Genomic DNA, 21,905 nt, shown 5'->3' with positions numbered 1-21,905 from the left:
AAATACCACAGTGATGGCCAGTGGTCTTCAGTGAGCATTTCACACAGAACTAGATTCTTGTTCTTTCCTGGATCATTTTTAACATATGACATCTCTGCCTTTAGTAAAGAAACACATAGAAAGGCTCATAGCAGTAAAATCAATAAAATTTTAAAATATACAACAATAACTGGAATTTTAAAAGTTTGGTACCTATGCTCAAACCAAATAGATGAAAAGAAATAAGAAATTATGAGAGGTTTCCACTTATCAATGCAAAATACCCTCATTTGGGGGATAGAAAAAAAAGCAAACATAGTAAAATCTCTTCTTGATTATAAATACTACAATTACTTTGGGAAGTACTTCAGAAGATAGTAAACTTGCCAAATTATCTGATTATCTGATGGTAAGACATGAATTTCAAATTGTTTAAATACCAGACTTCCTGAATAAATTATAGGTGGTTGCATATGACTTCCTTGTGTTAGATTTGCCAGTGATACTGTCTTGAAATTTACCCAGAAGCAAATGACTCAAAATAGAGACTCATTCTCCTCAGGTAAAAGTCAAATTTCAAAGATTTTCATAAAGTTCAAATTAACTGAATTTCAGAAATGTTAAAGCTTTGCTTGAGGGAAGAAAATCCACAGGTTTTTAAAACCATATTAGCCTCACAATCTATATCCATACACTTATCACTAGAAATGCTTTGCTTATGTGATGTGAAGCATTAAAAATATAGCAGCATCCAGATATTTCACTTCACATGGAGAAAAACATCTGGATAATTGATTTATTGAGAAAATGAATCCAAATATCTGGGTAAAAGAGTAGTTCTTGTACTTTGGTTAGAAAAGTGGCATTGAAGTCTTGAGGGAGAAGTTCTTCATGGGAAGAAATCTCATTAAACTTTCAGTGTGACCTATTTTAAGCTTGACTGGAAAACTCATAATTGCTCCATTTGAAAGCAGGAAGTAGAGCAAGTCAACATCCTTTATAGCCAAGTCAATATAAAAAAATGCCTGTTTATGGATAGGTGCCATAACAGTCCATAGGAAAATTTATAGTTTTCAATTTATAACATCTGGATGGAAAAGCATTCGTATGTGAGATTGGTTAAATAGGTCTCATTACTTTATAGTCACACTCTTCCTGTGTTTGTGTGTATATACATTCCACTAAATTATTTTTCCAAAGTCATTTTATAAGTTTCAAAAATCTATATTTTGCCCTGATTCTGTCCATTTTCAGAAAAAAAAATATTCTGTTTTATTTGTATTCCTTTCTGGAGATGGCTCTCAGCAATTTATCCACCCTAATTTATTGTTTACATTTCATGCAGTTTCTCACTGAGTCAAAGCTACATGCAATTGTTTTTAGGTATGCTTCTATATTGACATGTGATCCATCCTTAAAAGCCATTGTACAGAGACCAGTGCTATTGGATTCCTGAGTGCTGATGGTATTTTGTCAGCACAGAGACACTAATTAATTATTTAAATTAATTGAAATTATGGCAAACATCTCTTTGTTTGATGTAATCCCGTCAAATTCCAGTAGGAAGCTGTAATGAGTGAGTGGCTTGGCTTTCAAGGATTGGGGCAACTAATTTGTTTCATTATTCAGAATTAGGTTTTAACCCTATAGAAATAAAATTCTTTTATTTGTTTCACTACACACACTTCCAGTACACATATATAAGAGAATTGATTATATTTTTTTAAAAAGCACATATGTGTTTTTATTCTGTGTATCTATGTGTATATGTATCTATCTGTTTTGTCTAATCATCTATATATCTCTAACTTATCTTTGTGTATATTGGGACTTATAATCTGATCTAGATCTGGATATGCATATTGTATATATGATATGATCTAGACCTAGATCAGATGTATATAAAAGTGTCCTTCAGAGGGAAAGACATGTTTAAACACACATCATCGTATTGCCATGGATTACTTTTAAATAGATTAAGCATTTGCCAACAACTTTTCTTCCTCCGCAGGTTTTGATCCATGAATCACAATTTCCTCAAAGGCATGGAGGTGGAAAAATAAATTATTATACTATTTCCATTTTACTAGCTACATCTAGAAGCTCTAGTAAAAAGTATGGTAGAAAATGAAACATGGATTCTCCATTACTAATTGGTTTGAGTTTTTACAATTAGTTTTCAAACTTTTGTTCTTTTTACTGCACCATGTGTTTAAATAAGCTTACAAAACAAGGATCATTGGCAACAAGTTAGCTTTTTAAACATGTACCCTCTAATCATCTATAGTGTTAAATTATAAGAATTCAACTTAACATTATGTCCTTTCAACACTGTGATTGGAAACCATCTGGTTTCCTTCACTGTTCTGAAAACAAGTGCACTTATTAAGTGTAGAAGCTTCTGATAACCCAGAAATCTGTCTGTAAACATGTGTACATGTGTCAGGGGATATGGGATGGACACGAGGGATATAAAGTGTAGACACTAAATAGCCCAGAACGCATTAAAACAGCAATAACAGAAAACATACTATTCCACAATCAAATTAAGTTTTGATGGGTGTAAGCATGTAACTGATGACTTTATCATAGAACAGCAGAAAATCAGTTGTCCTGAGAAGAATGGCAATCTGAGTGGCTTTCCTGGGACACATAGAGCCACATGAAACAGTGAGCCATTGGGTCATCATTCTATTTGCATATAACCAGAATTACATTTATGAATAAGAACAGATTTCCCAATCTATGCATGTAAATGTACTTTCCTCTGATAGACAACAAACAATAGCTTCTGTTATAACACTTTCTAGTTTTCAGGAACACTTCTAATCATTTAACTGTAAGGAAAGGTGAGTCTAAATATATAAACGATATGAAGAAACTGTGGGGAATTTTCCTGCTTTTTAATGTAGGTTGCATATACGTACCCTTTTTGGAAGATACTAATGTATTTTCCATGAGTAAAACATTGCTCTCATTCCATTTTCAGAAGAAAAATAGAAAAATTATTTAGGAAGCAATGTTCTTGCCTACATGGAGGTAAATTACTGAAAACTGGGCAGATTATGGAGGTAGATAAAGAAAAAAAAAAGGGTAGAAGATACTAGAGTTCCCATTGTGGCTCAGTGGTAACAAACCCAACCAGTTTCTGTGAGGATTTGGGTCTGAGTCCCTGGCTCCACTCAGTGGGTTGAAGAACTGTTGTTGCCGTGAACTAGGGTGTAGGTTGCAGACTTGGCTTGGATCTTGCACTGTTGTAGCTGTGGTGTAGACCGGCAGCTGCAGCTCTGGTCCGACCCCTAGGATGGGAACTTCCAAACGCCACAGGTGTGACCCTAAAAAGACAACAAAAACAAAAAAAAAAAGTAGAAGATTTTGACCAGTCTTCCCACACTTAGAAAACACCCTAAAGAAGAATAAATACATAGTGAAGGGATTCGGAATGCAGACTCTGCAAGTCGCCTTCACTGTGACTTTCTAGACATTTCTCTTTCATGTTCCCCCCCCCCCATTGCAAAATGATGCTGAGAAAAGGAGAAGAGAAGGAGAGCACAGAAAGCAGAGGATTAAGCAGAGTTTAGTGGGACAGAGCCTCTTGGAGTATAAGTGTTAACAGCTTCTTCATCCAGGCTGGCTTTGCAGTAGCCCAGCTGCACTTTCCTAGCGCATCTGTAGCAGAACTGCTTTTCTCCAGCCCAGTTCCTCCTTTTTTATTGACACAGGAAGCCTTAAGTCAGGAGCACCTCTGGCCAAAGGACCTAGGAATCCATTTCAACCAGTCACATTTTGCATTTTTTGACATCACACTTATGAGCCAAGGAAATTCATTGCTTAATTGACTTTGGCATTCCTGAATGCAGGCACAGATTTGACAACAAACCAATTTAGAAACACCATTTTAAAACACTTTATATTGTGAAAAGTATATAAAAATGTGTGGTAGGAAGAGTAACAGCCCCTCCAAACATGTTTACCTCTTATCCATGGAGTCTGCATATGATGGCAGCAAGACTTTGCGTGTGTGATTAAGTTAAGAATCTTGACATGGGAACATTATCATAGAATATCTGCATATCCACAGTATAATCACTGGAATCCTTAAAAGTGGAGAACCTTTCCTGGCTGTGGTCAGAAGGGCATGTAACTATGGAATAATGGTGAAAGAGATGTTATGTTTTAGGCCTAAGGAATGTGGAGGACCCTTCTGGGTGGCAAGGAAAATATATATTCTCCCCTAAAGCTTCCAGGAAAAGGCATAGCCCTGCTGACATCTTGATTTTCACCCAGCAAGACTCAAATCAGAATTCTACCCTAATGGAGTTCCTATCGTGGCACAGTGGTTACCGAATCCAACTAGGAACCATAATGTTGAGAGTTCGATCCCTGGCCTCACTCAGTGGGTTAAGAATCCGGCATTGCCATGAGCTGTGGTGTAGGTCGCAGATGCAGCTCAGATCCCATGTTGTTGCGGCTCTGGTGTAGGCTGGCAGCTACAGCTCTGATTAGACCCCTGGCCTGGGAACCTCCATGTGCTGTGGGTGCGGCCCCAGAAGGACAAAAAGGCCAAAAAAAAAAAAAAAGAATTCTAACATATAGAACTGTAAGATAATACATCTGAGTTGTTTTAAGCCAAGTATGTTTTTTTTTTTTACATCACCAATAGAAAAGTAATAGTCTATTAAAACTACTTTCATATGTTATCAATGATAATTTCCAATGCCCTTCCACCAAATTTTCTTTCATATCTCTCCCTCCTGCACTTCTTGGGGATGAAAAAATATCTACATCTACTCATGTAACTTTCAGTCACAAATTGTCTCTTAAAATTAGCCAGTGGATTTTTTTAAGAGTATATCAGCTCCTGTTTTAAAGTTATAGGATTCTTCTTTCCCTCAAATACTCTATCTCACCCCATTCCTTTTTAATATTTTAATCAGCATCAGGATGGGGAAGAGTAGATGCTTCAAGAACTACACTCAAATACTAATACTCACTTAAAAAGATACATACATTTCAAGTGCACACAGACTGTTCTCTAAAATAAGCCATATACTTGGTCATAAGAAAGTGTCAGTCTGTTTAAAAAGATGGTAGTCACACCAACACACACACAAAATATGCTTTCCGATTACAATGGAATTAAATTATAAATCAATAACAAAATCATTTGATATTTGGTAATCAACTAATTCATTGTATATAACACATGGATTAAATTAGAAATCACAAGGTAGTTAAGAAAAAAATTGAACCAAATAAGGTTTTTTAAAACATATATCAACATTTATAGGATAAAGTTAGTGTAGGTTTTTGAGAAATTTACATTATCATTTCCTTAGAATAGATTATAATGATCTGAAACTACCTAAGAGACTACCTTAAGAAGGCAGAAATAATGAACAAATTTTGCTCAAAGCAAGCAGAATGGAGAAAATAAGATAAAATGAGAATTAATCAAATAGAAAATTTCTGCTTTCTAGGCTAAATAGAGTAACTCAGTGAAAGCAAAAACAATTTTTGAAAAGATCAGTGTAACTGATAAACTTCTGGCCTGACATATCAAGAGCAAAAGAGATTGAAAATTACTAATATTCCAAATGAAATGAAAGACATCATTATGGATTCCACAGACATTGAAAGGATAATAAAGGAATATTATGAGCAACTCTGAGGCAATAAATACAGTAATTTAGATAAAATGGACAAATTCTATAAAAGAAAAAAAACTAACAGATTCCATCCAAGAAGAAATAAATAATCTGAATATCCCTACAGTTACTAAAGGAATCTAATTCACAATCTAAACAAATCAATGCCTCCTACAGAGAACATGTAGGAGCAGTTGGCTTCACTGGAAATTCCTAAGAAAAAGTTAAGGAAGAAACAACACTACTTGTAAACAAACTCAAGAAAGAAAGAGAGAGAGAGGGAAGGAGGAAGAAACTACCTCTCAAATTATATAATGACCTAGAATTACTCTGATAAAATCAAAGATGTTACAATACAACTGCCTCTCAAGAATACAGAAAAAAAATTTTAAGAAAATGCAATTAAATTGAATGCAAAAACTATAATAAAATAACAATAAAGAATGATCAGATGCAGTTTATCTGAAGACAACAAAGTTTGTTTAATCTTTGAAAATCAACCAAGGTAGTTCATCAATCAATAGACTGAAAGTAAAATGCTGTTATTTCAATAAATATGAAGAATGTCTTGACAAAATTAAATATTTATAACAAAATTCAATATCTATATTAGGAATAGGGAACTCTCTCAATTTTATAAGGGGTATCTTTGAAAAATCTACAGCTAATCCCGTTCCTAAAGGTGATAAATTCTATTTTTTCCACCACCTAGTAAGGCAGAGGTATCCACTCTTACTACTTTTTAACTTTGTACTGGGCCTCTAGCCAAGGCAATAAGGAAAGAAGATGAAATAAAAGATATACAGTTTCCGAAGAAGAAATAAAGCCCTATTTATTTTCGAAGAACGTCATCATCTACTAAATAAAATCTACTAGAACTAATAAGTATGTTTAGCTATGTCTCAGGATATAAGCTTTCTCTATAAACATCAACTGTAATTCTAGATATAAGCAATGAAAAATTGGAAATTAAAAGCAACATTTATAACAGCACCAAAACATGAAAATTTTAGGATAGCTTTAAAAAATGTGCAGTATATGTATCTCACAACTTAAAAGTGTTGCTGAGAGAAATTAAGACACAAACCATAAAGGACATAGTCTAACTTTACAGATTGGAACTCTCTATGTTGCTAAAATGACAATACTCCCCATGGTGATATGTACATTCAAAAAACTACCAGTCGACATTGACATAATTGTTATATAATTGACAGTTTTCTTCTTAAAATTACTTGATAGTATAAAGAACATAGAAGAGCCAAAATGAGTTTTAATGAGATGAACAAAAATGGATGACTCAAACTCCTTTGTTTCAGGAATTATGATAAAGCTGCTATAATCAAGACCATATGATATTGACATAAGAATAAACATATAGATCAATGGAACCAAATAGTGAAAAAATTGACTCAAACATATATGGTATTTGTTTTTTGATAATATTGCTCAACTAATTCAATAGGAAAAGAATAGCTTTTCAACAAATGGTGTTGGAACATTTTAATATTCATAAGTATGTTATATTAAAAAAATATGTCAAATGGATCATAAGACTAAACATTAAATTCAAAATTATAAAATTTGGCATTTGGTTAAAGAAAAATTTCTTTTGTAGTACAATCCAAAAGAGAGAAAATTTAATTTTGGGTATAGTTTTGGGAGTTTCATTATTTCCATATTTCCAGCACTGAAGAAAAGATAAATATCAAAATTTAGATTTTGAAGAACATCTCATTTTAAAACGATCAATCTGGAACACTCATTTGGTATTTAAACATCCATCAATCTCCTGGGTTTTATTTTTACTTTTATCTACATTATAATTTCATTCTCAACTAGATATAAACTCCTTGAGAATCATCTTTTATATATCTTACTGATAAGATTAGGTGAAGGGAATGTATAAGTAGGCTACCTGGCTTTATCCATTTTTTTTTTAATTCCAGGATATCTCTCCAAAAAGAGTAGATCATACTGAAAAGATAGAAAGATAGGGATGAAGTTCTGATCAATAGATAGGAGATGTGGGGAAAAACAAGAGCACAGTGTTTTCCCTGCTTTTTCTATCTTTTTTTTCTTTTGGGGAGGATGTAGGGAACAGTGACGTTATGGCACAATGCTTGGGCTCTGTCTGAACTATCTGCTTCCTTTTGCATATTGATCTTTGTTATTTGCTGTCTTATTTCTGTCATAATACTCACGCAAAGGAATTTTATCAGAGATCTTTGGACTAATGAAATGTCTTTGCATTAGCAATTAATTATTAAATTGCATTTTATAATGACAATGGAAAGAATACCTGATTATTAAAATGAACTAGTATTTATTGACCTTCAACTCTCTGCAAAGCCCTTTATAAGCTTTACCTTGCTAGTTTTCAAAAATCTCATAAAATCCTGATAACTTAAGTATTACATCAATTTTAAAGATGAGAAAATTGAGCCTCAGTGATATTAAGGAAACTTGACCAAACTCAAAAAGAAAATAGGTAGCAGAAATCCTGTGAAATCAGATTGTTATGATCATTATAGAACTACAGATGTGATAAGTTCATTTGAATAATAAAAAATAAAGTAATTTTGGGAAAATTAATTAATTAATTAAAAAAACCAAAGAAAATAGGTAGCAGAAATTTTATTTAAACTAATATCTGTTCTACTTCAGAGCCTGTGCTTCTTTTGCTGCTCCACCAAACATCTGGGAAGGTCAAGGACTTGAACTCTTTTCTCTGGTTCTGCCAATGAACGGAGGCAAAGGTAGTGTACTAGTCATCTATTACCTCTTAGCAGCTTAAATTACCCCTTAGCAGTTTAAAATAGAAGTAAATATTGACTATCTCACATAGTTTTTGTGGACTAGAAATTAGGGAGCTGCTGTGTTAAAAAAAAAAAAATCCATGGGGTATTAATTTATGGAGGTCACTGAGTGACAACACAGAGAGGTTAATTGAAAGAAGAATTTATTAGATTTCCCAAGAGAAATGAGGTATATCATTTCATGCAGGGCCACATGGAGAAGCTCCAGAGTCAGTCAGGAGGCAGATTAGGACAAAGAGAAAGTATGGCACAAGAGCCTTTATTGTGTTTTGAGAAAGGCAAGGCAAGGAAGGGGATACAGTTTAGGACTGACTAGTAGAATAATGTCAGTGGGTTCTGGACTGTAGAGGTAATCTCTAGTTGTCTAGTACCTAGCCTTGGATAGATTTAGGGCAGGGGGAATGTTGGCTTAGTGTTTGAGAATTCCACAAGGAGGTGGTTCAGGGGGAGATGTTTAGAGGAATGGATTCAGAATTGCTTGATTTGCATATGAAATGTGTCAGTTTGCAGGCATGCTGTTTAATATCTCTAGGAATTAGCTAGTCTCTCCCCAGCCAACTAGGGCCCTCAAGATAGCAAAACATCATAAACTATGAAAAGCATGACAAATTTAGTATCCTGGCCTGGGTGGTTCTAGTTTAAGGCCTCTCATGAGGTTCCAGTTAAGGTGTCAGACAGGGTTGCAATCTTCTAAGAACTTGACTGGGGTTGAAGGATGCACTTCCAAGATGATTCACTCACGTGGTACAGTTATTGGCAGGAGACCTCAGTTTCCTTCTGTATTAGTTTTCTATTGCTGTGTAACAAATTACTACAAACTCAATGGCTTAAATCAATGCAAATTAATTATCTCATAGTTTCCTTGGGTTGGGATACAGGGTACAGGTTAGGTTGAGTCTTCTGCTCAAGTTATCTTCTGAGGCTGAAAATCAAGATGTTGGTTGGGCTGTGTTCTCATCTAGAGCTCAGGGTTCATCTCCAAGAATTTCCAGGTTGTTGGCTAAATCCAACTCCCAAGACTATAGGAATGAGGTTCCTGTCATCTTGCTGGAAGTAGGTCAGCCATCTCTCTGGGCTCCTGGAGGCTGTCCTCAGGTCCTAGTCATATGGCCCTCTCACAACATGGCAACTTGCTTTCTCAAAGTCATCAGAAGCATCTCTCTTCTGTCTGCTCTGACAGTCTTAAATAACATATGTAGCCATGGATGTAACTATCCTTTCACCTTTTCTGTATAGCCTTTGGTCATGAGCATAACATCCAAACATATTTGCATGTCCTGCTCACAGTCACGTGGAGAGGATCACCCAGGATGTATACACAGGGGGTAGGAAGCTTGAGGTCCATCTTGGAATTCTGCTAATCACATTCCATTGACTTTTCACTGACACAGACTAAGTGGTTGGCTTCTCCTAAAGCAGGCAATCTAGAACAGCAATCATAGAGGAAGTTTCACTGCCATTTATGTTTTTTTCTGGTCTCAAAATTCCTGTATTGCTACTTCAGGCACATTCAATTCTTTCAGAAGTAAGTCACTAAGTTCATCTTACTCTCAATAACAGAACAATTAGAATCCATCTTTTGAGGGGAGCGCACAAAAAATAAATTATGGATGTATTTTAAAATCACCACAGATGGCAGTTAACATTTTTAGCTCTTTGTCTCATCATCTACAAAATAAAGGGTTTAAACCAGTTGGTTACTAAGATTCTTGAAGTATATGTGTCTGCATGTTTATAGATTTGCGTTTAAAGCAGCTTCATTCTTGTGCTTCCAGAAAAAATATTCATTGGGAAGGGAGTGACTCTTTCTAAGGAAAAATATATGTATTTTGAAATAAATTGTCTTGAGTTTATAGTAATGCTCTTTCCTTCAAAGTGAAGAATTTTTCTGATTTCTGTAATTGAATTAACAGTAATAACTCATATTACTGGTTTAAAAGTGTACATGTGGAGTAGGGGTATTGTCACAACATACTTTGTGCTACGTTTCAAACTGTCAAGTTATTGTTTCTGCATTCTTTATGGAAAGTATTTTCATAAATAATTGTTTCTTTTGAAATAATTGGCAGTGTGAATTTTGTCTGTCTTTGTGAAAGTAAGTTGGAAAAGGGGAGCAAAAATCCTTTTTAGTCATCCTGATTGCCCTGACATTCAGAGAAATGTAATAATCCATGTCCAGTTTTCCCATCAAGAAATTTCTGCGGTTTATGGCATGTATTTCAGACCCATTACCTCATGGATTTAGTAGATCATGGATTATCCAGCACATATTTCAGGAACATTACCTCATGAAGAAAACATCTTTATTATATGACACCCATGTTTCTGAAACATAATCTTGCTTCGAAGTGGCTACATGAGGCTGCCTAGGAATATACATTAATAAAAAGCCTTAATCATTAAGACACCTGATCTTAGACAAAATAGTTTCTTGTAGAGGATGAAATGACCTAACACTATTTCTCTCTGACATTTTGTGAAATTAAATTGTGCTGTGAGATTCAGGAGTATATTTGCCAGAGGAAAATGTTCCATTAGAGAAAGTAGTAGCCACTTTTCTTTTCCTCCTTTGCAGAGTTTCTAAAGCAGCAGCAATCCAAAATTAACCTCAGAGATTATGGTCTTCTCAAGACAGTATTACTTGATTTTAGCATTATTTATTAAATGTTTAAATTATCAAAGATTTCCAGACTCTTACAGGCTAACCAAAATTAAAGGGTGGAAAGCCAGGCACTTTCTCAGGGTGCCACTATCCCAGGGATGTTAAAAGTCCTGGTGGCACAGAAATAGTACAAGAAACACAAAGAACTCAAGAAGGTTGAATGAAATATTTTAAAATTTTCGTTCAAGGTAGAAATAGAAGAGTTATAATCGTATAATGATGTCTAATTTTTAAACAATTCACTATTTGTAAAGTATAATAAACACTTTGTTTACATGATCATAATCCTCATTATCCTATGAAAACAACACTGTTGTTATGTGAACTGATGTGGGGAAAAAGTTAAGTCTAGAGAAATCAAGTCATTTGCCCAAGTTTCCCTGGTAAGGAAGTGGCAGAATTAAGGTAGCCGTCAGAGAGAAAGCTGACTCCAAAGCGTCTGCTTTTAAACATGGTATAAATTCTGATGACTTCTATTGGCCAATTCATGTCATGGTCAAGATTAAACATGGGAGTTCCCGTCGTGGCGCAGTGGTTAACGAATCCGACTAGGAACCATGAGGTTGCGGGTTCGGTCCCTGCCCTTGCTCAGTGGTTGACAATCCGGCGTTGCCGTGAGCTGTGGTGTAGGTCGCAGACGCGGCTGGGATCCCGCGTTGCTGTGGCTCTGGCGTAGGCTGGCGGCTACAGCTCCGATTAGACCCCTGGCCTGGGAGCCTCCATGTGCCACAGGAGCGGCCCAGAGATGGCAAAAAAAAAAAAAAGACAAAAAAAAAAAAAAAAAAAAAAAAAAGGTTAAAGATGATGGGGCAGGTAAGCCATGGCAAGGGTGGGGAGTGAACAAAAAAATTGCTAATGGGCAGTACCATTCATCATGGGCATCTGTTTATTAGTTTTCTCATGATGGCTAAGTGACTTCATGGGCCTTGCTTCCAAAACAGATAGTCTTTCTTCAAATGGCATATATTAAACTGTTTTCTTTTTTTTTTTTTAATATGCTCAATTTATTAAGAGTTTCTACTTTATTTTTTTATTTTTATTTTTTTTTGTCTTTTGTTGTTGTTGTTGTTGTTGTTGCTATTTCTTGGGCCACTCCCGCGGCATATGGAGGTTCCCAGGCTAGGGGTTGAATCGGAGCTGTAGCCACCGGCCTATGCCAGAGCCACAGCAACATGGGATCCGAGCCGTGTCTGCAACCTACACCACAGCTCACGGCAACGCCAGATCGTTAACCCACTGAGCAAGGGCAGGGACCGAACCCGCAACCTCATGGTTCCTAGTCGGATTCGTTAACCACTGTGCCACGACGGGAACTCCTAAACTGTTTTCTTTTCCAAAACTTTAATTTTTGTTTACTAGGGCTTCTTTTATTCATTCTTTCTCTCTTTCATTCATTCATTTAGTGGCTACTTATAGAGAACACATAGTGTCCATATGAAGCCATACTATTGATTGCCAGTCATGGGCAGTCCATATCTATTTCTCCAACACACACACGCACACACACATGCACACACACCACAATTCCTCTTCTTACTCTAATGATCTAATTTGTCTGGGCAGAGTGTACAATCTGCTTCTAATGCTAAGACTTTTAATGTTAACCATTCAGAAGTTCAGAAGGTAAGGGCATCTCTTTCCCATAAGTAGGTCACACTGATGCCATCCTAAGAAATCTTCGTTTTCCTCCCAAGCTCTGACTAATTGCCCCTTAGGGCCTTGAGTAAATTCTCTCTTATCCCTCACTACATCCGCTATTTTTTTCATCTCTATCACTACCAAATTGGAAGTTCTGAATTGCAAGGACCTAATATAGGCAGTATCTAGGTTAGTGTCCAGCACTCTTAAACTCTTCTTATTTTTATTTCCTCACAGTTACATCCCTAGCACCTACCACAAAATCTAGCACAAAATGTGTGCCCAACATTTGCTTGTTGAACAGTTTCCTTTTTTTGCCTTGAGAGCAAGTGTGACTAATTTCTTTTCTTTAATGTGAGATCATTGTTTTATTTTCTTTTTCCCCAGCCAAATGGACAGAGGACATTGTGTATGTTTAAGGCATACAGTGGAGTAATTTGATGCATGTAAATACTGTGAAATGATTGCCATAATAAGGTGAATGAACACATCCATCACCTCACATAATTATAATTTCTAGTCAGGGTGTGAGAACTAACAGCTACTGATGATCCATGCCGGTCAGGACATCACATCACATATTGTTTCACATTTAACAACTGCAAAAACCATGTTGGTAAGTTTTATACTTTACAAATCAGATAATAACTTCCTTGGGATTTAATAGCACTGGATTTAAACCAAGGTGTACCCCCTAAATCTGAGCTTCTACATATATGTAGACCAAAGAGAATATATATATGTATGTATGTGCATATATATATGTGTGTATATATATGTGTGTGTGTGTGTATATATATATATATACATATATATATATATATATGATGGCTCTGAGAATAAAGTTATAACATTAAAAATAGGCATGCATCACTCAATTCAGGAATGTGAGACAAATCTTTGCCCCTGTTTATGATAACTAGCCTTTAGGACTTTTACTTTCTCTCCTTTATAGTTTTGGTATACTGCTGATTTTTATATCATTGGAGTATACTCCCAAGTTATTTCCAAGTCTATCACTGAGCAATCCCCAGACCCTAGTTGCCAGCCAGGAGACTTGCCAATTTGATTTTCTAGTAAAGACAGAAAATTCTACTGCAAATTAATCCTAAGGTTTATAACCAGTAACTATTGGCAAGATTTAAAGAGATAAACACATAAAATACACGCTCTGCAGCAAAGCACCTTCCTGAATTGCCTCCATATTTTCTAGCAAACGTACTGAGGGCTTTTATACTTGCAGTATATAAACTGTGAGCCCAACTCATATAGTTCAGAACACCACTGTGCTAAGATGTATTACCTTTGCATTGCATCATTTTTGCAGTTTTCCATTGCATTAGTATCTATTTTCAATAACTCAGAAAATGTCTAATGCTTACAGAGTATTTTTTAGTATGCTGTTGAAATAAAAACTAAATGCACAATATTTTTAGAAGTATCATTGAAAAACAATCATAAATGCTTTGTGAGGATTATAGTTTCAAAACCACCTGGATTTTCCTCTTTTCTGAGAGAGAGAGAGGGAGGAAGGAGGAGAGGGAGAGAGGAAGTGAGAGGAGATGAGGGAGGGAGGGAGAGAAGGGGAAAAAAGGAAAGAAAACATAAATTGAGATGTGACCTGTAATATTTTTCCTTAGTAGAAACTTTATTGTATTCAAACAGATTTTAATAGTTTATTCTTATGTTAAATATTATTCTTTACATATGTTTTAGGTTATGTTCTTTTACCCACAACGCATAATTACTTCTTTTGCTAGAAAAAAATATTAATGAAATATTTCCTGCTGCAGAGACTTCAAGGTCTGATACTGAATAAGCAGGATTCCCTCTTATCCATGAAGTGACTTTTTCCCATCCTGGGCTCATGAAAGGGTGTGTGAAGAATTTCGATAAATTCAGTCTAGTATTCATGTATATGTACACTTCCTCACCCTTCCTTCTAGAGGTCCCTGGAGCAGATGTTTGTTGACTGATTTATGTTCCGTTATATTTAGCTGTCATTTCACCTAAAAATAAAAAGCAGTCATCTCTGAGAAAAAGTGGCTGTGGTTTAATGAAATACATGGATACTGCAGCAACTGGCAGGAAGTGAAGGCCTGTTTGAATCTCAACCAGTTATCATAGGAATGTAAGAAAGTTTTTCCTGTTAAGTATTACGTGAGCAAATTTGGAAAACAGGATTAGCGTTCAGAAGGGATTCTCTACTTGCATCCCTCTGCCCCCTTCGACTCCCAACACAGAGCCTTCTAGGCCACCTGGGAGACCACAGGTAGTCTGTACTGACCCCCTTCTGGGACCCTCTTCAAAACAACGGCTTCCAAGTCAATCTAGAGTCTTGCTGCTCAAAAGCGGTGGAAGAAAATTCTGTTGAGCAACAGCTTCATTTTCTCCCTTAACTTTCACTATCCTTTCATGAAAGCCAATCCCTTTTAGCAACCAGCAGGGCTGAGTAACTTCATCTCCAGTTACCGGTGGGCCAAGGTGAAAAGCCTATGTCCCAGCTTGTCCTTCACTCAGAACCATTGGGTTTGAGGAAACCAGAGGAAGTGTCATTTCATTTCGTTTTCCATTCCAGGGGTTCCTCTTATAGAGTGCAAACTCTCTCTGGAGTTGTCTCTAATCTAACTCACCTTACGGAATAGGTTTCACTTCTGATTGGAGAGACCAGGGAAAGAAATCCAAGTATTTGTTGCCCAAGAATTCTAGGGGAAAAAATAAAAGGGATAAAGGAAGTAAAAAGGGGAGGCTGGGAGCACCGGAGACACATTGTGAATGTCTGCCTAGGACAAACTCTCTTCTGTGATGTTTGTACCTCTGCTCACCTGCTCCAAACCCTTAACCATAAATGCTCTTGAGCATCTGCATATACGTGAACCTCTGCTCTTCACCCATAATAGCATCCAAGAAAAAACCCAGCCTTTCAAATTCCTTATCTCAATAAACAAGTAAAACTTTATTTACTGTTCTGTTTCAACATAAACTTTATTCTTTGCATTGTGCAGCAGTATGTTAAACACTTATTGACATATATATTCATTTCTAGTATAGTCCTGATACACAGCAAGTGTTCAGTCATTGTTAATAAGACTGAATTACATTTGATTATGCTTTGACACAGTAAATCTCTCTTTTTTCCATGCAATCTCATCTCTTGGCTGTTGAAACAAATGATTGTATGAGTCTGGGGAGGCTCCTTGGGCTCTGAGTGGCCCAGTATGGCACTGAAAACTCAAGGACAATTCTGAAAAAAACTCTTCTTACCATGAGATAGAATAGGCATTTGTAAATACTGTATCAAGACTTGGTCTGGCATATGGTCTGGCATGGGCTAGCCACCCTTCTCAGCCATGGTCATTTACTTTTGTCTCTTAGTTTTTTGACCAGAAAGCAACATGCTTCCCACTACTCGGGTTGAATTCACTCAGCTTTGATTCAACAATCATTTATTGAAAACTTACTGTACCCCAAGCTCTTGCTGGACACTTTACTATCCTAGAGCAATTTAATCTTCACAAAACCACTCTAAGATAGGTATCATTATTAAACCCTTTTACATCCAGGAAAATTGGAGTTCAGAGAGGTTATATAACTTGTTCAAAATTAAGCATCTAATAAGCAAACCAGATTTCATATTCACCTCCAAACCTGCTGATTCCATGCCCAACATTCTTTTTACTTTAAATCACAAGTGCTCATCAGAACAGATCAGGTTGTGTCCCATCTGATTTGATTACTCCCACCTGTTTATCATTTTCCAAATTTTGGCATTAAAGATTTGGACTAAATCTATCAGCTCAGGTTTGAAGTTCTACTTATCACTCTCTGAAGAAAACATTCTACCAAATGTGGCCCAATTCAATGAATGGACTTTTCAGTTCTGACTATGTTAAAATGTACACCTGTTGAAAATAAATCACAATACAGTCAAGACATCAAAATATTACTATCATAAAATGTTTCAGTATAGTTCTATAAAAGAGATAGGTACCATGAGCTTGAAGAAGAAACATTTTATTCTATTTGAATCTATGTTTTTTGTTTGTTTGTTTGTTTGTTTAGGGCCACACCTGTGGCATATGGAAGTTCCCAGGCCAGGGGTCAAATCAGAGCCACAGCTGCTGTCCTACACCACAGCCACAGCAATGCGGGATCTGAATCTACCCCACAGTTCATGGCAACGCTGGATCCTTAACCCACTGAACGAGGCCAGGGACCAAACCTGCATGCTCATGGATAGTAGTCCAGGTTTTTAACGCACCGAGCCACAATAGGAACTCCTGAACCTATTTTTTTTAAGCTCATGGCTAGGTCCCAGAATAATGCTGATGTAGTACCATCTTTATCTGCCTAATTAAATACCAATACCAGTATAGGCATGTCTGTACATTTGTTCCTTTGGTGGCAGGGATGGACAGCCTCTTTTCCTATATCATTTGTGAATAAATTTACTTGAGACAGGGCAGAAATCAGAGCTGGCTCTTAGACTTTTGACCCCGCATATGAGAATAACACAGTATATTTAGCGAAGGAATGGGGTGGGGGGAAAGTGGTGGTAAAATACAGCGCTGACAGCTTGTCTTGATCAAGAATATTCTCCATGTGTGCCTCGCTGAAACGTTTCAAAGAAATTTTTTCCTCTATTCTGAAAGGTGTTAAGTATCTCAGAGTGCCAGAAACACATCATTCCAGCCAATTCTAGTGAATTTGTTGCCAATATTGCATTTCTTCCTTCCTGCCTGAGGTATGAGGCTAACTGAGAGTTAAAGAAGTTATACATCTCAAGATGGAAAGCTTGTGTTTTATTTTTTGTAAATGTAGTTTATATGCCTTTAAAAATTGCAAGAGTTCCCCATATACCTCTGCTCCTCACTGCTCATGCATGAAGGCACGCCACAGTAACCTTTGGGAAGTGGATCGATCACAGACATCCCTACGTCCATTTGGTAGACAATCCAGAATTTTTGTGTATTTGTTCCATAATTAATAAAGTGTCCATGGGTGGTTATTTATAGGAGTATTTGTATAATGAAGTATAGCAGATGTTCTGTGAACAAACAAGGAATGTGAAATTAGCATTCAGAAGAGATAAACACAAGAATAAGGAGTTCCTTGGTGGCTCAGCAGGTTAAAGATCTGGCATTGTCACTGCTATGGCTCAGGTTGCTTCTGCAGTACCAGTTCTATCCCTAGCCCAAGAACTTCCACATGCCACAGGTGTAGCCAAACAAACAAACAAACAAACAAAAACAAAACAAACAAACAAAAAAAACCCCACAAAAACGCAAGGGATGCTCAAGACTCTCTTCCTCAGCACCCCTTTCCAAAGCCCCAGAGAGTTCTGTCTGGCTTTTGGAAGAATAGGAGCAAAGTTGAGAGGATAGGATAGGAGAAAGCATAAAGAGGAAGCTAGAAAAGGCAGAATAAGACAAAGAAATATAGAAATACAAAAAAAGAAATAAGGATACAGAAAAGCTCTGTAGCTTCCAGAACAAAGAAGTCATAAAAGTATGTCCTGCGCACAGCAACTTTGCATTAAGGGGAAAGAGTTACACTCGCCATGTCCTTTCCCATTTCATCTGATCACCTCACTCATCCTGCCTCTTCCTTCCAATGGTGTGTCTTCAACAAAGTTTTCCTGGTTTTGTTTTTTAGGAAAAGCCTCATGCTATGGAAGATAATCCCCCACATGGCTTGCCCAGGTACAAACCTTTAGCCTTCTCTGCTACCATCCTCTGTGTACTCCCTGATCTTGAAATACCAAGTTGTTTACAGCCATCTCCTCCCAACTCCCACACGCATACACACCAGGCTGCTCTGGATGCTCATGCCTTTGCTCATGCTGTTCCCTTGCTGGCATCATCCTCTGTCTAGAATAAGTCCTGCTGATTTTCAAAGCCCTTCTGAGAGTTCAGGTACTCGGAGTAGTCTTTCACAAACTTCACAGTCTCAGTTGGAATCTCTCTTGTTAGTTTTGAATTTTACATGTGTGTCTATGATTACAAATGCTCACAAATATTATGATTATATATGTGTATCCATATCTTTTCTTACAGAATGGGTGTGAGCTTCTGTAAGTCGGAGCCATGTTTGTTCACATTTTTACCTCCATGGCACAATATAGTATTTAGTACAAGTAATACTTGAAATGTTTTACCATCTTAACTCTTGTTAAGTAGATCTTTACTATGGATAATTTTAACTCTTGCGATCATATTTTTAAGAAGATGTGGCTTTAACAGCTTGTCACAACACTTAGGATAAAGGACCAAATTCTTGCTATTGTACAAGGACCTAACCGATGGTGCCCTTCCTTCTTCTCCAAGGTCCTCATCATGCTTGTTCCTCATCCAATCTCCTCAGTCTAGTTAACTCCTATTCTTTCTTTCAAAACTCATTAAATCACCACTTCCTCGCTGATGCTTCCCTGCCATCCTTGAACAGGCCTATGACTTCTGGTAAATACTTCCTACTCCCAGTAATTTTCCATAAACTATCCTATATACTCTTATCATCGTTATAATTTAACATTTATTTGCATAATTACTTCATACATTTATCTCTCTCTCACTGTGGTCCATGAAGGTAAAAACAATGTTTTTCTTTCTTTTCTAAAAATGATTTATATTTTTTAGAGCCTAGAACAATGCCTGGTACATAGCAGAAATTCAATAAGTATTTGTTGACTAGATAAACAAATGATTGTTTTCACTCCTACATTTACATATCTTAAATAGTAAGTCAAGATTTATCCACTTCTTTTCCTCTGTAGGAAAATAATCTGCTGCCCACTGGAAACTTCACATATTTGTCAACTCAAAGGTAAGAGAATGAATCAAATGGTCTGTCCACCTGAATTATTTGCTATTTTATCTGATTATTTTAAATGGGTTGTGGGAGAATATGATGTGCAAATAAAAATGGTAGATCTTAGCAATACAGAAGGAAAGGAGGCCTGTTGAGGCCTCAAGATCTGGCCTTGATTTTGTTATTATAGAGAAGTACACCTCCTCTATAATCTCAGTTGTGAACGTCCCACCCAGTGCACATGTGATGACAAACTGATTGGAAAGAAAGGAGCAAGACTCTATGCTTTCATTAGAAAGGTCTTAGGCCCCCATGACCTGTCAGTGAGGTTCACTTCAAGACCAGTGTGTTTGAGCCAAAGGCTAAAGAACATGTTAGTGTTTAGTATGGAAAAAGAGATATCTATGTAGGGAAGTAAGGGAAAGAGGTTCAAGAGAGAAGGAACTCTCCAAGTAGAAAGAAGACTATGCAGCAAAGCCCTGGGGGTAAGAGACGGCACATCTAAAGAACGGAAGATAACAACAATAAACAAATAAATAAAGAGGTGTGCAGTGTGCAGAGCTGAGACACAAAGCCCTTAAGGAAAGGATTTTCCCATCTAAGTTGCTCCTGATGACAAATGCCTAATATTCTATCATCACTACCTTTTCTATTGGTACCTAGTCCTCTCACCTATTCCTAGATGTAGAGACTGTGACCTTGACCCAGGTCTCTGCTAGCTTATACAGCTACACAATGTTCCTTCCTCAAATAAATATTTTTAAGTTGGTATATAATGGATTATCCTCCACAGCTCTGTGCTGGGATCACTTTGACCCTGGAGACAGCCACTGTAGGTTCTCACAAATTACCTTACCTGTTCTTCTTACCTGGATGTCAGGGTGGACAAGCCACGGGTAGAAAGATGCTTCTGACTCCACTCCCCCTTTGTCCAGTGGAGACTGGGACTTGGAGAGTGGTAGACAGATGAACACTGAGAGTCTGTGACAGGACAGGGCACAACCATTCCCCTACAAGCACTAGTGATTGTGTTCAAGCATCCTTTCCCATATGGGTACATGAGTGGGTCTATGCTGGAGAAACTTCTCTCCTTCCATTCCAGGACTTGTCTCTGAGGCTCAAAATCCCCATGTCACACAAATCTCTCTGTATCTACAACGTGAATGGCTCTCTCTCTTGCGCAGTAGATGCCCGAACACCCATTGGCTGTGGCTTGAACTTGACTCTGGTTTCAGCTTTTATCATCTATTTTCTGGACTATAGCTCCCTTTGTTTTGGCTCTTATTTAATAATTGCTGTCTTGATCTCCTGCCTGTTAGATCTGTACTTCACTTTGGATAACTCTCCCTCAAACTGTAGAAATTTTTTCCACCGCCACCTGGCTAACTGATTCAAAACCAGATATTTGATCAGTTCCCCTTTGGGTACTGGGCACACGAGGCAGAGTCAGTTGTTTGACCAGAGAGACACCAATCAAGCAAATATAGAGTCATTTTTATGCCAATGTGAAACTGTGAAAAGCTTTGGTTTTATCCTTCTTTGAAGCTGAGAGTTAATACGATGTTTGAAGACATTTAGTTTGGGGTATAAGAATTATTATAAAACTGTATTTTGATCAGTGTTCTTCAAAATCATTTTTATTTCCTAGATATCCAGGTATGCAGTACGCTTGAATAAATTCCCAATGCCAGTTGCTGAAAATCACAAACTGCATTTTACGATTCCTTGAAAATGAAAAATGCATGGGTGTGCGAATGTGCCAAACCCACACTTCATCATTTTCAACTGTTAAGCTTTTGCTGCAGAGGTTTTTTTTCCTAAGCAGATCGGTAGAGTTTTAACTTTCTACTCAAGACTATTGATTTAACAAAGGGGGAGAGAGGTTGGCATTTTTTTGTCAGCTCTTTCCACTTCAAGACTGATCACTTATGGGCAGTGATACCCCTGAGCCCAGCATGTCTGGACTTATTTATATAACCAAACCTATTGTCAGAGGGTTGCAGCAGTAAATATACTCTACTGTTTGGTTAATACAATTTCTTCTGCCATTTCTACAAAATCACAATTGAGCAGAAAGTTCAGATAATAATTGAAGTTAAAGACTATATCATTAAAAAGAATATATATATTTATATGGATAACTGAATCACTTTGCAGTATACTTGAAATTAATGAAACATTATAAATCAAGTATACTTTGATTCTTAAAAAAATGGAAAAAAGGATATATCATTAAAAACAAAGGGTTTTTCCCTAAGTTATATACAAAACAGTATTATTGATCCACTTTAAATATTTGGCAAGTTCTACTTTGCCTCTTCTGATTTAAACTAAATGTGCTTTTAATAATAC

The 21,905-nt window shown here is 36.7% G+C and overlaps 2 long non-coding RNA genes across 3 annotated transcripts in view; one reads left to right on the top strand and one right to left on the bottom strand.

Annotated features, from left to right (window-relative positions):
- Positions 1-3,162, bottom strand: part of LOC102161961 — a 36,385-nt gene extending 33,223 nt beyond the window's left edge. The window contains exon 1 of the long non-coding RNA XR_002346096.1: positions 7-3,162. This is a non-coding gene — a long non-coding RNA (uncharacterized LOC102161961). The remainder of the gene's footprint in view (positions 1-6) is intronic.
- Positions 1-21,905, top strand: part of LOC106504343 — a 699,971-nt gene that overhangs the window by 603,189 nt on the left and 74,877 nt on the right. For both annotated transcript variants that reach the window (XR_002346092.1, XR_001297739.2), the window contains 3 exons: positions 8,295-8,386; positions 18,402-18,448; positions 19,519-19,568. This is a non-coding gene — a long non-coding RNA (uncharacterized LOC106504343). The remainder of the gene's footprint in view (positions 1-8,294; positions 8,387-18,401; positions 18,449-19,518; positions 19,569-21,905) is intronic.

The sequence above is a fragment of the Sus scrofa genome, chromosome 7 (assembly GCF_000003025.6).
Source record: "Sus scrofa isolate TJ Tabasco breed Duroc chromosome 7, Sscrofa11.1, whole genome shotgun sequence".
Taxonomy (NCBI): domain Eukaryota; kingdom Metazoa; phylum Chordata; class Mammalia; order Artiodactyla; family Suidae; genus Sus; species Sus scrofa.
The sequence above is the reverse complement of the archived record's forward strand: the minus strand, read 5'-3'. Positions and strand labels throughout refer to the sequence as shown.